The 14,733-nt window shown below is 43.4% G+C and overlaps 1 protein-coding gene across 1 annotated transcript in view; it reads left to right on the forward strand.

Moving 5' to 3' along the window:
* The first annotated feature begins 297 nt into the window (after nt 1–297).
* The window catches only part of LOC130131374 (microtubule-associated protein tau-like), a 64,819-nt gene continuing 50,383 nt past the window's right edge, over nt 298–14,733 (forward strand). The window contains exon 1 of the mRNA XM_056301047.1: nt 298–373. The gene's annotated coding sequence lies outside the window, so the exon portion shown is untranslated. The remainder of the gene's footprint in view (nt 374–14,733) is intronic.

Consider the following 14,733-nt stretch of genomic DNA (forward strand, 5'->3'; position numbering starts at 1 on the left):
GTGTGTGTGTGTGTGTGTGTGTGTGTGTGTGTGTGCAGGTTTGCGTGTATGTGTATGTGTGCAGGTTTGTGTGTGTGTGTGTGTGTATGTGTGTGTGTGTGTGTATGTGTGCAGGTTTGCGTGTATGTGTGTGTATGTGTGCAGGTTTGTGTGTGTGTGTGTGTATAGGTTTGCGTGTATGTGTGCAAGTGTGTGTGCGTGTGTGTGTGTGTGTGTGTGTGTGTGTGTGTGAGAGAGAGAGAGAAACACTGATATTGTTTTCCTGTACACAAAACTCTCTGTCTCTGTGTGTTTGTGCAGGTGTGAGCGGGACGTCGTCCTCAGCGGTTGTCTGTCACATCCGTCAGAGAGGACAACTCTTCAGTTTCTGCAGGTGAGACGACACCTGTCCTGTACTGTCCTAATGAGGATACGAGGTAGCAAGAGACGTCAGTGTGCGTCCGGGTAGCGTGGCGGTCTATTCTGTTCCCTACCAACATGGGGATCGCTGGTTCGGATCCCCGTGTTACCTTCGGCTTGGTCGGGCGTCCCTACAGACACAATTGGCCGTGTCTGCAGGTGGGAAGCCACATGTGGGTATGTGTCCTGGTTGCTGCACTAGCGCCTCCTCTGGTCGGTTGGGACGCCTGTTCGGGGGGGAGGGGGAGCTGAGGGGAATAGCGTGATCCTCCCACGCGCGACGTCCCTCTGGTGAAACTTCTCACTGTCAGGTGAAAAGAAGCGGCTGGTGACTCCACATGTATGGGAGGAGGCATGTGGTAGTCTGCAGCCCTCCCCTGGTCGGCAGAGGGGGTGGGGAGAAGCTACTACTACTTCTTTCGGCTGCTCCCATTAGCGGGAGAAAATTGAGTAGAAAAAGGGGTGAAACCCCCCCCCCCAAAAAAAGAGATGTCGCTGACTATACTCCTCATCTTGATAGCGATGTGGGCCATGTCCTGGATATCTGGGGGAACTTGAAAACACCGTTTTCACGACACAAGTAGGTGGGAGTTTTTCAGTCAAACGTTTTCAGATCATTTTTGGAAAGTTCGCCGTCCACGTCGGAACCACAGGAAGCGCCGAATCTTTACTGGACACGTGTGGTTCAGCGGACCGGGTGCCTTGTAGACGCTCATCATGCGAGCGGCTTCATGTCACAGCAGCACAGCTGCGGCGAGACGTGCCCACGTTTGTCCGTGTGAGTGTGGACGGTCTTTAAACCTTTATGAGGAAGTGTTTTCAGGGAGAATGTGGGAACAGGAAGTAGAATATGAGTGTGTGTCCGTCTGGATGTTTGCCAGCTGGTTTGAAATACAGTCTGCACAGCCGTAACGCCGCCTGACAGCTCACACTCGTTTTTCCCATGAGTCACCAGGCCGCGGGACCGGAAGCCAAGTAGTTTCAGTGAGCTGGGTGATTACCCAGCCGGCGCTTGTGGACACTGTGTCTGACCAGCCGTGTCAGCACGAGGGGGCGTGGCCTCGTGAGGGGGCGTGGCCTCACGCACATGACACGATGTTTTGAAGGTTAAAACGCCGCTAACTTACAATTTCCTGTTGCTGTCCGTTGTTGTTTGGGGAGTGTTTTGGCTGTCCCTGGTGCCTGTGTGCTTTTGTGGCATTTGTTGAAAGACAGCAGGCCTTCTGGGTAATCTGCCGCTTTCTGCTTGTTTGTCTTCGGGTAGTATTTGGGAAAAGGCTCCTTTTGTCTGTTTGTGCATCTGTTTTTAGCTCATGTGAACAATGTGTGTCATCCCAGTCAGGGAGTTATTTAGTGTGTATGTGTGTGTGTGTGTGTGTCTGTGTGTGTCTGTGTACAAAAGTTGTAGCAGACTGCATCTGGGGGTAGATGTAGGACTCTGTGTGTGTGTGTGTGTGTGTGTGTGTGTGTGTGTGTGTGTGTGTGTGTGTGTGTGTGTGTGTGTGTGTGTGTGTGTGTGTGTGTGTGTGTTGGAAGACTGTAAACCATCATAATCCCTTCAATTGAGAAGACGCGTGAAAATCCATCATGGCTGGGGATGGAGGGATGGAGGGACAGATGGATGACACACACCAGCAAACAGGAAGTTGTGTTTGGAAGAGCAGCAGCCAGTTTCAGAGAGCTCTTGGCAGGGAAGTGTGATATTTAGCTTTTGGTTGTTGTTCAGAAAGAACCTTAAAATGGCTGTTGAGCATGGCTGTACCGTGACATGAATTCAGTTGTTGAGCCTGCAGACGGTTTTTTGAACAATCAGCGCTCACAACAATTTTTTCATCAACACCTGATAATGTGTTTACGAGATCAAACAACATACCAACTTGTCACAATCTCTTTACAGTGAAACAAGTTATGAGAATAAAGAATGTAAAGCATATTGATGTATGACAGAGACTCAGTAGATCCTGACTAATAATAATAATAATAATAATAACATCAAGAATCCAAAGAAATGTCCCAAAATGGCTCACATGGGGAACCACGTACCTGCTCCCGAAGACAGAGGAGACACAGAACCTAAAGAATAACAGACCCATCACCTGCCTACCAACAATGTACAAGATCATCACCTCCATCATCACAGAGAGGACCTATAGCCTCCTCGACAAAAACAACTTGTTACCAGCAGAACAGAAGGGATGTAAGAAAGGTGGCTATGGATGCAAGCTACTCATCAATAAAGCCATATTGCAAGAGGTCAAAAAAAAAAGAACTTGTCAACAGCATGGATTGACTACAGGAAGGCATTTGACAGCATGCCAAACTCCTGTATAGAGAAGAGCCTCAAGAGCTACAGAGTCTGCCCAACAACTGTCACATTCATCACGGAGAGCATGAAGACCTGGAAGACCATCCTGAAGCGCCATCATGCAGAGGGGTCGTTAACATCGAGACTGATCAACATCAGAAGTGGAATCTTCCAAGGGGACTCACTATCACCACTGCTCTTTTGCCTTGCACTAGCACCGCTCAGTAATCTACTGAACAACAGCAGCTATGGGTACAAATCACAGAATGGCAAACTGACCCACTTGTTCTACATTGACGACCACAAGACTTTTACCAAAGATGATAATCAGCAGCAGGGTCTACTCACCATCGTCAAGACCTTCAGCGACGACATCAAGATGGAATTTGGAATCGACAAGTGTGCCAAAGCCACTTTCAAGAAAGGAAGACTTACCAAGACTGCAGACTTAGACCTTGACACTGACACCGCAATCAGAGAGCTAGACCGAGATAGCACATACAAGTACCTTGGAGTGAATGAAGGAGATGGCATACAACAGTCAACCATGAAGGAGAAGATCCGGAAAGAGTACCACAGGAGAGTGCATATGGTACTGAAGAGCGAACTCAATGCGGCTAACAATTGGAGCTATCAACACCCTAGCGATACCTGTAGTGACGTACAGCTTCAACATCACCAGTTGGAAACTGAACAACATCAAGAGACTAGACACCAAGACAAGAAAGATGCGGACCATGGAGAAGATGCGCCACCCGAAAGCAGATGTCGACAGGCTGTACCTACCAAGAGCTTCAGGAGGACGAGGCCTAGTCCAACTCGAACTGACCTTCCAGACTACCACTATCGGGCTGGATGCATACCTGACAAAAACAGATGACCCACTCCTCCGAATAGTAAAACATCAGATCTACTCCATCAATAAAGAAGCTGCACAATTCAAGAAAGAGCTTGATGTCCCAGAAACCCCACCAACAGAAAAGGAGGCAACTACCATCTATGCCAAACGAGTGAAGCAGAAGGCAAAACACCATGGCCAGCGGCAACTGCAAAAAACCTGGGAGGACAAAGCAATGCACGGGAAGTGCCCAAAAAGAATGAAAGATGCAGATGTGGACCAACAAAAGACCCACCAGTGGCTGAGGAGCACCAGGCTGAAAGCAGAGACGGAGGGCCTGATAATCGCTGGACAAGACCAGAGCCTAGCAACCAGATCCTGTCACCATCGCATCATCAAAGATGGAACAGACCCAAAATGCAAAATCTGTGGAATGTACGAAGAAACCATCGACCACATTGTCACAGGCTGCCTGGAAGTGGCAAAGACCAAGTACATGTACAGGCACAACAAGGCAGCAGCATACCTGCACTGGAAGATCTGCAGGAGATACAAGATCAAGACGACTGAGTAGTGGTACGAACTTCAGCCAAAAACGGTCACTAAGAACAATGATGTCACCATCCTCTGGGACACGCCCATCCACACTGACAGAGAGATAAAAGCCAACAAGCCCGACGTCGTTATCAAGGACAGGAAGCAAAAGAGGTGCATGCTCATCGACATGACAACACCATCCAAAAAAAACCCCACCTCAGTGAAAGTCACAGAGAAGCTGACCAAGTACAAAGACCTGGAGATGAAATCAACAGGATGTGGAGAATGAAGACCGAAACAACACCGGTGGTCATCGGAGCTCTAGGACTCATGAAGAAGGGAATGGAAAAGTTCACCAACCGTATCCCAGGCAACATCAACATCCATGCAGTCCAGAAGATCGCCCAACTCAGAACAGCCCACATATTACGATGAGTACTGTCAATCAGGTGACATCTGCCCTATAGTGCCTCAGGTCTATAGTTGGGACCCGCCTCTACAGGATGTAAAACAGGAAACATGAAAGAAATAATAATAATTACAACTTTATATTTCCTTCCACAGTCCAGAGACATGTAGGTCAGGTGAATCAGCCGTACTGAATTGTCCTTAGATGTGAATGTGTGTGTGTGTGTGTGTGTGTGTGTGTGTGTGTGTGTGTGTGTGTGTGTGGGTGGGTGGGCCCTGTGATGGCCTGGTGGCCTGTCCAGGGTGTCCCCCCGCCTGCCGCCCAGTGACTGCTAGGATAGGCTCCAGCATCCCTGCCACCCTGAGAGCAGGATGAGCAGTTTGGATAATGGATGGATGTTGATACTGAGGTAAAGATCTGAAATTAGACCTTCTGAAACAGATATAGTCGACTCTCCTTAAAACACACACACAAACACACACACACACACACACACACACACAGCAGCTACTTGGGAGTTGTGTGCTGTCAAACTGTCTCACTCTGATAAAAATAAGAACTCAATAACTGGAGCTGTAATGAGCCACACCGACACTTACAAAGACTATTACAGAGAAATGACAGGGAGTAACTCGAACACACACGCACACACGCACACACACACACACACACACACACACACACACACACACACACACACACACACACACACACACACACACACACACACACACACACACACACACACACACACACACACCGTCACCATCACCATTATAGTCTGAGAGCACAGCAACAGGCCACTTAGTGACCAGTTTATTGATGTATTGAAATGGTTTGTGGAGGTCCAGCCCGGGGGGCTCTGCTGACCCAGTTCAGGAACACTGACATGGCCCTTCCCCTTCTGACATCACCATGGGAACAGTGACATCATTGTGGGTGGGGCTGTTGTCTTCCAGGGTAGAGAGATGGAGAGGGAGAGTCCATCCGAGTTAAGACGTGAGGCTGGACCTCTTGCAGGGGGAGACGTGCTGACATGTGAGATGGTGGACGTTGTGATGGCTGCTGATGGGATGTGACACCAGCCAGAGTTTTTGAGTGACGGATGAGTTTGGTGTTTTGAAACTGTCTGCATTGTAAACAGAAGGTCACAGGTTTGATCCCCACAGTAACCAAAGTTCACATCACCGGCTGCAACTTCTGCTGAAGTCCCTTTAGGCAATAAAATACAGCGGCCTCAAACTTAATCTGAAATAAAATATAAGTCAGTTCAGCTATAACAGTTTATCATGGGAGGAGCAGAAGCTTCTTCATAAATCTGAATGAGCTGTACTTCAAGGCCCAAAATAGGAAAGATGAGGTTTTACGGTCAGTCTGAGGACACTGGAGAGAATATTACTATTTGAACAACCACAGGTCTGTCATTCGCTGGTCTGCACCACAACACACACACACACACACACACACACACACACACACACACACACACACACACACACACACACACACACACACACACACCAGTAGCCAATGTTGACTGTGTTTAACACAGCTTCTTCTTTTTCCCGTTTCCAGCTGAATTAAATGAGGAATTGATAAAATCTCACATTAACAATCCATTTAAAACGGTAGTTTTTTAACGTCACACAGTGTGGAACCATTCATAGAGAAATAAAAATAATGTCTGACACCCCCCCCCCCCGGGATTTCAGCCACCGTGGTCTCGTCTGGTCCAGTGTCTTCCGGTCAGCGGGCAAATGTGATGGGTAAATACAGGGTGTGTTTTTTTTATATATATATTTGTAGGACAAACCCAATCTCCAGAGAGAAGGGCAGCTGTTTGTCAATGTGCAGATATATACACACGCATGTGTATCTATCTGCATATTGATTAGGACTTACATTTGTATTCAAGCTGATATTACAATACGATACGATACAATACAGTTATACAATATGATACGATATGATATGATACAATAGGATACAGTGATATAATAAGATACAATGATATGATGTGATATGATATGATACGATACAATGATATGATGCGATACGATATGATACAATGATACGATACAATATGATATGATACAGTACAACAATATGATACGATACAATGATACTATACAATACAACGATATGATACGATACGATGATACAATATGATATACAATACGATGCGATACAATACGATATAATATACAATACGATACAATACAACACGATACAATGCAATACATTAAAATATAAACAACTTTATTAATCCCACTAGAGGTAATTTGTTTAGAACAGCTTGTACACAAAACACAGTAACATACAAACAAGCAAATAACACAAACAAGAAATAATAACACTCCAGGAAGCCAAATGTGGAATTAAATCTCTTAAGACCTATAAGTAATTATTAATGCTGGCAGGCGAGATAAACTTGGTAAACACAATAAAACCCACTATGGAGCATTTAGTAGCTGAGTTGCAGAGGGACTGAGTGGTTTAGAATAATGGTTGTATTTACAAGCAGGTAAAACACGACGACGCCCTGATGGCAACAGAGAACATCCTCTTGCTAGAACAAGTCCAGAAGAAGCCAACATACTGGTTTCTTTCTGGAGGATGTGATGGTCGCACGAAGACTTCAGATCTCTTTGTTTCTCTTCAGTGATATGAGGGCAGATTTTAACAATGCTGTTCAGGCTGTTTCGGTCTTTTACCGTGAGGCTGTGAAACCAGCAGATGAAAGAAAAACTCAGGAGACTCTCAATAAAAGATTGAGAAAAGCGACAGAGGATGACGGGGCTGACAGAAAAGGAATTTGGTTTAGGGAGAAGGTGAATTCTCTGCTGCCCCGCTTCACAGTAACCCCAGTTTTCACATCACATTTAATGTGGTCGTCGATAATAGTACCCACATATTTGGATGACGCAACCATTTCCACACTTTATTATGTGTGATGCTGCACACTCTGGCTGCATCTCTGTTGCATCTAAAATCAGTTACCAGTTCCCTGCTTTTAGAAACATTGAAGGCCAAGAAGTTGTTATCACACCAAGACATAAATTCAGTTGCTTAGACTCAATTCCACCTCTATTCCTGTATTCACCGTACTTCATTTGTGTGTGTGTGTGTGTGTGTGTGTGTGTGTGTGTGTGTGTGTGTGTGTGTGTGTGTGTGTGTGTGTGTGTGTGTGTGTGTGGTGCCACACCTTTATGTTTGGCGTTTTCGTGGTCAGGTGTTCCTTCACATTGTCGTGGTACGGCTCATTACTGCTCATTTCTATCTTAATGGTCTTGTTAAAAAGAGCCATTGATCAAATGATGCACGGGAAAATATGGACCCGTGACCTTTCGGCGGTCTGAGGAACATCTTCAGACAGAACACTGCAGAGCTGAATTTGAAACCTGGTACATCTCTACTGGGTGTCAGCTGAACACCTCACATTTAAAGTAAAATGAAAGAAACCCTACAAGCTGGAACACTCACCAGTAGTTTGAGTCTGCTGAGCAGCAAGAACAATGCAGTCTGACATCTGATAGAAACGTAAGGACATGAACACATTTTTCCCAAACTCTTTTTATTAACATTTGTTAACATTGTAAACTATAGTTTCTACAGTTGTTTCAACATTAATTTTAAAACTTGTTAAAAAAATAATGGCGCTATGTATATAGCAAAAACAGTAGTTAGAAGTATATACATACATATATAGAACAACTGTGTGTCATAAAGGGCATGAACATATTTTAAATCAGAAACACAAAAATTAAGAGAATCTTAAGTTATCAGAAAAAGTATTTACATAGCTGAAATTGTTGAAATATTTCAATATCTAATTTTCAACAAAGTATGGGATAGTAATCAAATAATAACTAATAAACAATAAAATAAATGATAAAAGAATAGTACTAGAATAATAAATAAAATAAATAATAAATAAATGATAAAATAAATAATGGCAATAGAATGATAAACGAATAAATAAATAATAAAAGACACTAGTAATAAAATAATAAATACAAATAAATGATAATATATAATAGTAATAGAATAATAAATAATAAAATAAATCATAAATAAATAAATGATAAGACAGAATAATAATTAAATAAATAAAAGACATAATAGTAATAAAATTATAAATATAAATAAATAAATGATAGAAGACACAATAGTAATAGAAAAATAAATAAATACATAATAAAAGACATAATAGTGGTAAAATAATAAATATGAATAATTAAATGATAAGACATGATAGTAATAGAATAATAAATAAGTAAATACATTTTAAATAAATAAATGATAAGACATAATAGTAATAAAATGATAAATAAATAATAAAAGACATAATAGTAATTATATAATTTCCCTGTCAAATGTCGCTCTACGTACTGTTACTCCATACAGAGCAGGCAGGGCAGAGGAACTTAAAGTCCAAACACCAGCCTCTAAGTCCTCACATCAGGCTGGATGACACGTTAATGCCACATGTAAAGTTGTATGTGGTGAAAAGTCTGAGTTGTGGCACCAAAACACTAAAACAAAATAACAGACAAGGTGGAGAAGACATGAAAAACAGAGCATGAACGATATCACCTTTACCTTCCAGTGTGAAGGTAAAGGTGAGTGTGGTCAAAAAAAAACGTGAAGAAAACTCTGGCAGCATCTGAGTTGTTGGTACTTTCTGCGTACTATAATGACGTACTGTATACTGCATACATTTCACTTCATCCAGCACAGTGTGCACCGCATACTACACACCATACACAAGCAGAAGTGAGCCTTCACAACACCAGAAACAGAACTTCATCAGTAAGATTAATAACTAAAAACACACAAGGCATTTATCACCGAGGTGTCACCAGCTAGGCTACAAACACATTTCATCATGAAATGATCACATCACTTGCTGCTCCTCCCCCTCCATCGTCCAGCGTGGTGGGTTGTTTCCATGGAAACAACACAGGCACAAAAAAATTATGGGAGAGTTTTGATCATTTAGTGACCGTAAGGTCCACGCTCTGCATACATACACCTTCCACATGCTAACTGTGCATGCTGACATGACATTTGTCTACTCTTAGTGTGTAGTATGAACACGCCACACCCAGACATGTTAGTCCCATCATCTCCGCATGACCTCTGTGGTCACCATGTGCCATGGAGAACCCTGGGTAATCACTTGGGTTATCCTGCTAACTCCACAACACCGGATTTCATTCATTGGTCAGTTGAAAGTGTGTTAATAATCACTGACATCAGCTGCTTACAAGTCAGGCCGTAATGAACACTTACACACCCCGCAGTCGAACAACACCGCTGCCGAGGAGGCGTCCATTAGGGACATTCTGTCATACAAGGAGCTGATTAGAAACTAGTGTTGGAGGGAGCGTGGCAAGGTCTGGAGAACAGCCCCGCCAACAGAGGAGTCAGGGTTTAGTCTGACAGGCCAGTCCATCAGACCTGCTTGCCTACACACACACACACACACACACACACACACACACACACACACACACACACACACACACACACACACACACACACACACACACAGAGGATTAAGGCCAGGTTGGCTTACTGAGAGTGGCTTCCTCCTAAATGGAGGGTGACATTCCGATGAGAACGGCGCTCCACAAAGGCGTGATGATTGACCCAGATTGAAGAAGAGGGATTGGATTAGGGTGGGGTGTGTGTGTGTGTGTGTGTGTGTGTGTGTGTGTGGTGGGTAAAAGAGATAGGGGCACTGGCTGAGATCATGTGAAGACTGTAAAAAGACTGAAGGAAAGAAGTGGGGTTTTATGTAGAGGATGGAGAGAACCGCACCATCCTTGAACATCTCTGTAGTCCTGTCTTTCTATCTATCTATCTATCTATCTATCTATCTATCTATCTATCTATCTATCTATCTATCTATCTATCTATCTATCTATCTATCTATCTATCTATCTATCTATCTATCTGTCTCTGTCTGTCTGTTTATCTATCTATCTATCTATCTATCTATCTATCTATCTATCTATCTATCTATCTATCTATCTATCTATCTATCTATCTATCTATCTATCTATCTATCTATCTATCTATCTGTATGTATCTATTTGTCTCTCTGGAAGGATTGATAGGCGGCATGTTCACATGGAGATGATGTCGGTTTAGGACAGGATGAGATCAGACAGCTAGTTTTCTATAGCTAGTGCTGTTGATTTAACCCCCTTTATGAGACACGCACACACACACACACGCACACACACAAACACACACACATACAGAGGATGGATGAAGTTTAATTGCATCACATTACTGTTTTTCGCTCCGGGCTTGTAATGGAATGGTTTCCTTTATTTTTAGAGCCTCCCTGCCACTAGGGGCAGAGTTCCATTATCTTGAGTCTTTTGCCTTCTAGTGGCATAGATAAGTACCGCAGTTTCAGCTACTTCCTTTTCCTGTGACAACACAGCAATATTCATGCTCCATCATTTGCCATCACCTAGTTTCTACCCCTTTGAGTGGCAATATCTTTTCACACTTCCTTGTTATTAAATCCCGTCCATATACAACACTGGTCTGTTCCTTGGAGGATATGATGCAAGGAAGAGTTTAGCTGGCTTTAAAACCTAATATAGGACAAGAGTCACATTGGGTGTAGCAGTACAGCGAAAAGATAGCACTCTGTGAGGGACATCAGCTAGCTGTCGGACTCAGCCAGAGGTCAGTAACTGACAAAGCCTTTTCAAGTCAAGCACTCATCGACATAATGGAACATTTAGAGGCTCAAGGACAAGACAGTGAGGAGAATAAGTCACTCCTTAAGGTCCTCAAAATCTTCAAAAACGCTGAGTGTTAGATCGTCAGCAGGATCCTCAAAAAGATCGTCTGCATCAACTAGAGACAGTATGGCAGTAGCACTAGCACTGGCTGAAGCACAGGCTGCTAAAGCCAGAGCAGCCTACGCTGACCAAGAAATTAACATTAAATTAGAGAAAGCTCGCATAGAAGCTAATGCAAATGTTGAAAAGGTCCGCTTAGATGCAACTCTTGATGCACTTCAAGCCAAGAAAGAAGCTGACGCTTTCATGGCCAAAGCAGAGGTAATGTAGTCTGCTGCTGCTCAGTTTATTGTAGAGCAAAATGAAGAGTTAGAGTTCTTGTCCATCCAAGTAACCCCAGAGCAGAAAGTGCGTGAGTACATAAATAAACACTCAAGCAACTACACTGAGCTCACGTAAAGACAGAAAGACATGTCCACTCAGCATGATGACATCACCCCTCAGCAAAAACAAGTGAAACCTTCACCAGAGTTCACATCTTACTTCAGACAAGATCCAAATCAGTATCACTCATCACCACCAGAGAGCAGTAAACCGGCGCTGCAAAGAGATACACTTCAACAATGTCTTTCCTACAGCGAGCCACAACCACAGTGGAGGTGTAACCCAAAATCTGCACCTACTGACAACATCACCAGTGACCTCGCCAGGTTCCTAGCAAAGAGCCAGATGGTAACTGGAGGACTGACTAAGTTTGATGACAAGCCGGAGAATTATCTCAGCTGGAAGGCTACCTTTCAGAGTACCATTGCAGACCTTGGTCTTACTGCCAGTGAAGAAGTAAACTTGCTCATCAAGTGGCTGGGCCCAGAGTCTTCAGAACATGCTAGAAGGGTCAAAGCAGTCAACATATGTCATCCATCTGTTGGTCTAGCTCAGTTTTAAGCTCAGTGTGGAGCTCACGTGAAGCTCAGTTTGAAGCTCATGTGAAGCTCATGTGAAGCTCACGTGAAGCTCAGTGTGAAGCTCAGTGTGGAGCTCGTGAAGCTCAGTGTGAAGCTTGTGAAGCTCATGTTGAAGCTCAGTGTGAAGCTCATATGAAGCTCAGTGTGGAGCTCATGTGAAGCTCAGTGTGGAGCTCATGTCAAGCTCAGTGTGAAGCTAAGTGTGAAGCTCATGTCAAGCTCAGTGTGGAGCTCATGTGAAGTGCATGTGAAGCTCATGTGAAGCTCAGTTTGAAGCTCAGTGTGAAGCTCATATGAAGCTCAGTGTGACGCTCATGTGAAGCACATGTGAAGCTCGTGAAGCTAAGTGTGAAGCTCATGTGAAGCTCAGTGTGGAGCTCATGATACTCAGTGTGGCGCTCGTGAAGTGCATGTGAAGCTCAGTGTGAAGCTGAGTGTGGAGCTCACATGAAGCTCAGTGTGAAGCTCGGTGCGGGGCTCTTGAAGCTTAGTATGAAGCTCAGTGTGAAGCTCAGTGTGGAGCTCATGTGAAGCTAAGTGTGAAGCTCACTATGAAACTCAGTGTGAAAGTAACAGTGAAACTCTGGTCCTGCATCAGCATCAGATAATGGAGAATTGTGTGTTTGTGGCAGTCTGGGCGTTGTTGGTTGTTTTGGCAGGAAAGACGTCCATGATGCAGATCATCTCTCCCTGTCTTACACAGGGAGACTGGCTGGAGTGCTGGAGGGGAGCAGCGAGGGAGGAGGAGGAGGTGTCTCCTCCTTTTAGCTTTCAGGACAATGACAAAGTCTGGGAGGGCAGCAACACCAGACATCCACTGAACAACAATACATGTTTGTCTTTTTGTGCGTTTGGGATTGAGGCTGGGCGGTACTGACAAACTCGGATATCATGAGTCCAGCTGGATTCTTAACATAGTATTTTCATGTTTGTAAGTAGATCTCGTGACACACATCAATATCCTGTAAAATGATTATCATGACAATATTTTCCATTTTGATCAAATTTACCAAGTGTGGTCGTCTGTTTTGGTTTTGTACTGCGGTTCGTTGTGTCATTCATACCACTCTGAAAATTAGTCGTTTTTGTGTTTTTAGATCAATGATTTTGGATTAGATTTTGCAGTTTTACAAAAACAATGGCAATTGTAAGGACCAGTTACTGCTGACTACATGTAACCAGAAAAGCAGGTCAGTGCACATTGTGATCTAACAGAACCCAGATCAGCATCGACCCATAAGAGCTGACTGGGATGAGCTAACTGCCGGCTAACGCTAATGCTAATGCCAATGCTATGGACGGAGCATGTTCAGTCAGCCAGCTATGACTGACAGCTGACCCTGTCACCAAACACCAATCACAATCACCCCTGGCTGAAAGGGGCGGGCCTATTTAACACACCCACCTCCACCTGTTTGGCTGTGCGTGTGGAGGGTGTGTGTTGTGTTTTGCTAGATGTAGTGTGTGTAGTAAAGACATACAAGGAAATCCATTCAACACCACAAGTCACTCATGTCGGCTTTCAAACACAGTTTCATAGTTTGCTGTAAATTCTTTCAAATGTCTGATTTGTTTTGTGTGAACTTTAAACTGACAGCATGATGCTCGTATGGGTTCCCTGCCACAGAGTGATGTGACTAAACCATCAAACAGACCAACAAACATACAACAGACACACACGCTACTGCAATAATGATCAGACCAACAGACATACACACGACTGTAATAATGATCATATTTGGTTCATGATAATGGTTCATGATAATGGTTTCTGATGGTTCATGATAATGGTTCATGATAAAGGTAAATGATGGTTCATGATAATAGTTCCTGGTGGTTCATGATGATTAATGATAATTGTTCATGATAATGGTTCCTGGTGGTTCATGACAATGGTTCATGATGATTCATGATAAAGGTTCATGATGGTTCATGGTAATGGTTCATGATAATGGTTCCTGATAATGGTTCCTGATGGTTCATGATAAAGGTTCATGATGGTTCATGGTAATGGTTCATGATAATGGTTCATGATAATAGTTCCTGGTGGTTCATGATGATTCATGATAAAGGTTCATGATGGTTCATGGTAATGGTTCATGATAATGGTTCATGATAATGGTCCATGATTGGTCATGATAATGGTTCATGATGATTCATGATAATGGTTTCTGATGGTTCGTGATAATGGTTTCTGATGGTTCAAGATAATGGTTCATGATAAAGGTTCCTGATAGTTCATGATAAACGTTCATGAGAATGGTTCCTGATGATTCATGATAATGGTTCATGATAATAGTTCATGATAATGGTTCCTGATGGTTCATGATAATGGTTCATGATAATGGTTCACGATAATGGTTCATGATAATGGTTCATGATAATGGTTCATGATAATGGTTCATGATGGTTCATGATAATGGTTCATGATGGTTCATGATAATGGTTCACGATAATGGTTCATGATGGTTCACGATAATGGTTCCTGATAGTTCATGATAATGGTTCCT

The sequence above is a fragment of the Lampris incognitus genome, chromosome 21 (genome assembly GCF_029633865.1).
Source record: "Lampris incognitus isolate fLamInc1 chromosome 21, fLamInc1.hap2, whole genome shotgun sequence".
Lineage (NCBI taxonomy): Eukaryota > Metazoa > Chordata > Actinopteri > Lampriformes > Lampridae > Lampris > Lampris incognitus.